Genomic DNA, 3,651 nt, shown 5'->3' on the forward strand with positions numbered 1-3,651 from the left:
CAAAGAGGTTGGGATAGATATATAGTTGCATTCTCTTAATGAATAGAATGATTTGTTCTAATGGTGTTTGTAAATAGGATCAGAAGTCCGCATCTTGTACAGCAATTAACCACTAAGAAGAATATATGCAGTGTATTATATGTTGAAACTGTACTTCCAATTTGATTTGAAACTGTCTCATTGCTATCTGTTTATCAATAAAACTTTGAAAAAAATCTTTAAATCCCTACAGAATGTGAATAAGAAAAAGAAAAAGAAAGAAAAAAGAAAAAGAATTATAAAATAGGAATAAACAATTACATATTTTTACACAGAAATTTAAAAATCTCATCATCTACAGCATTATAGCAGGACAGTTCTATGACTTTTTTTTCTTGTCTCTCGTTTTCATTTATTGCCCTGTTTTTTAAACAAACATTTACTTGAGAGGCAGTATGGCAGTAATTGTTGTGACATGACAAGCAATACATATTTAGAAGACCAGAATGTCAGGCATTCCAAGTATGATCCTAGTATTACACATTGCTATCTTCTGTACAGTTACTTAGTTCACAGGTATCAACATATATAATTAGTCAGGGTGAGAATCCTACCAATTGATTGCTAGTTTCAAAAACCTGCTGAAGAGTCTCAGGATCATTGCCTTAACTGCCTTGTGCATTTCTTGTCTTGTGTCGACACTGTTGGGCGCAGTAGATGTGCACAGCACTTGGGTCTCTCATTTGTAAGGTTCATTTTGCCGCATTGCTGTGAACTAGTAGTGTTCCCATTGTAGTGACAGAAAAAGCGAGGCTCAGCCAGGAACGAGGTAATTAAATCTAAGTCTGTCTTCTCAAATATCACAGCACTGCTATCTTAGAGCATAATGGTGAAGATGTAATGAGTTGGTGCGTGTTAAGGATTTGTAGCAGTGCTTGTCCATGCTACTGTTGCTTGTTATTACTATTTTTGTTATCAGAATAGAGGAGTAGTAGTAACTTTAGAGGTGAAATGAAGCATCATTCATTTTTTGTAAATTATAAATAAACATATAAGTGCCTAAAAGTGGTCTGATGTTAGTAAATCTTATGATTATACATAGGTAGAAGCTACATAAACTTTTCCTTTTATTTATTTTTGTCTTTATTTAGACAGGGTCTTGCTATGTACTTCAGGCTGGCCTCAAGTTTGTGGCAGTCCTGTTGTCTCAGCCTCTTGAATGCTGGAATTACAAGCATGTGCCATCATGCTCAGATCTTCTTGATTTTATTTATTTATTTATTTTTAGGCAGGAACCTAAATTCTGAGACTAAATGTAAAAGTCAGATTTGGTGGTTCTCAGTGACAATGGGGAAATCTCCAAGGGGTGGGATGGGGAGGAGTGGGGTGGTCAGAGATGATTTCTCTTGTTGGCTTTTATGTCACTGATTTTCATCTTCCACATCCTGCAGCGCTTCTTTATTCTGCTCTTCACCATCATCCTGCATGTCTGAAGTCATTAATGTCAGATTATCACATAACAACTGCATAAGTGTAGAGTCCTTATAGCTTTCTTCACTCAGTGTATCCAGTTCTGCAGTTGTATCATCAAAAGCTGCTTTTGCCAACCTGCAGGCACTGTCAAGGGAATTAAGAATTTCATAGTAGAATACAGAAAAGTTGAGAGCAAGACCTACACGAATAGGATGCATTGGTGGAAGTTCTGTCATTGCAATATCACTACCAGCTTTATAAGCCACTAGGCTGTTCTCTGAAGCCTCCTTCCTATCATTTCCTGTGGCAAATTCAGCCAGATACCTGTGATAGTCCCCTTTCATTTTATAATAGAAAACCTTGGACTCGCCAGTGTTAGCTGCTAGAATGAGGTGTTTGTCCAGTACATCCAGAATGTCACAACAGATTAACTTTAGCTCAGTCTCAACCATTTGCAATATTCTCGAATCATTTTTAGTTGGTCTTCTCCTCCCTTGTTTTCTTCTTTCTGTTCAATGCTGCTAATTATTCTCCAGGAGGCTCTTCTAGCTCCAATCACATTTTTATATGCAACAGATAGGAGGTTTCTTTCTTCAACTGTCAGCTCCACATCCATTCCTGCTACTTTCTTCATTGATTCAACCATTTCATCGTATCGCTCAGCCTGCTTGGCCAGCTTCGCCTGGTACACCAGATCCTCCCGATCATCCATAGCGGCAGTGACTCTGACAGGGTCTGCGCGACAGATGAAAGTGGATAACGTCTCCAACTCTCTCAACCTTTCATTCCGCGTCCGGGCAGAAAAAATGGCATTGCCCCTGTCATATTTCCTAGCTTTTCTCATGTCAGAAAATTTTCTTTCTTTCTGTTTTTTTTTTTTTTTTTTTTTTTTTTTTTTTTTTTTTTTTTTTTTTTTTTTTTTGGTGGAATGGGGGAATGAACTCAGACGCTTGCACTTGCAAATCAAGTGCTTATTCTACTGAGCTATCTCCCCGGCCCCTTTCTCATTTAATTTGTGCAAGAAATCATAACATATTAGCAGGGTAATCAACCTTTTCTTACATAATAGGTTTCAATTTTGTGTGCGATATTTACTTTCCTACATATGATATAATTACGTATGATTTTATGTATGATTCATCTAAATTTGAAATTAGTTATTTCATGTGCAGTTGAAATACAAATTCACATCCCACACCGCGCCCGCCGAGTAGGAATATCTGCCCAGGTCCGGGAACCCCAAGACCCAGTCCTAGCCCAGGTCCGGTGAGTGTGTGGAGAGCTTCCTGCTACACTGCTACAGTGGGACAAGCCCAAGGCCAGGTGCAGCATGGGCCGAACCCTCTCTCACCCCCTCGGGCCGCCCCCCAACACACCGCAGCACCTCCCCCACCCCACCCACCGAGTAGAAATTTCTGCCGCGTTCCGAGAACCCCCACACCCAGTCCTAGCCCAGGTCTGGTGAGTGGGTGGGAGAGCTTCCTCTTCCCCCTTCTTCACCTTGCCTCCTCCAGGTACAGCTCAGGCCTGGCATACATGCCTGAACTGTAACCCTGCAGTTGCAATCCCTGCAGAGAGTGTAGAGGATAGATCCACCCAAATAGTCCAGGGTCAGAACATCTTGCCACAGGGGCACAACAAGTTCACCCTCGAGGACAGCAGCGAGAAGGAGCTGAGCACAGCAGCCAGAACTAAGCCAGATGCAGCTGGATAAGTCCAAACTTTGTAGAGCTGAACCTAAACTTTAGTACGTGTGAAAGTTATAACTACAGCAAAGATCTACAACAAAGGTCAGAAGACACTGCTACACAAAATGATGAGAAAGAACAAAATGCAACCTCAGAACCCAAGAACAACTGTAAAAAGTGCAGAGGACATTAACACAGAACAAATTGCAAAACACACAGCTGAAAGCAATGAATCAAAAGCTTCTGAAATACAGAAACAGCTGCAGAAAGATATACAAGACCTCAGATTGGAAATGAAAAAAGAAATCCCTGAAATAATAACATCTGCACTAAAGAATCAAATGCACAAACATAAGGAAGCAAACCAGTGCCCACACAAAACAAGTGCAGAGGATGCTAGCTCGGCTCAAATGCATGCATTAAGAGGGTAGATAGTAAATAAGCAACAGCAGAAAGATAGAGAGAAAATCAGACCACAATTATTTCTGAAATAAAAACAGAACTCGTAGCA

At 40.2% G+C, this 3,651-nt stretch overlaps 1 pseudogene across 1 annotated transcript; it reads right to left on the reverse strand.

Moving 5' to 3' along the window:
• Nucleotides 1-1,400: 1,400 nt before the first annotated feature.
• LOC101571350 lies at nt 1,401-2,164 on the reverse strand (annotated as a pseudogene). The gene has a single exon (XR_192930.2). The product of XR_192930.2 is annotated as a 14-3-3 protein epsilon pseudogene (transcript).
• Nucleotides 2,165-3,651: the final 1,487 nt, after the last annotated feature.

This window comes from Octodon degus, unplaced genomic scaffold (assembly GCF_000260255.1).
Source record: "Octodon degus isolate 3935 unplaced genomic scaffold, OctDeg1.0 scaffold00341, whole genome shotgun sequence".
Taxonomy (NCBI): Eukaryota; Metazoa; Chordata; class Mammalia; order Rodentia; family Octodontidae; genus Octodon; species Octodon degus.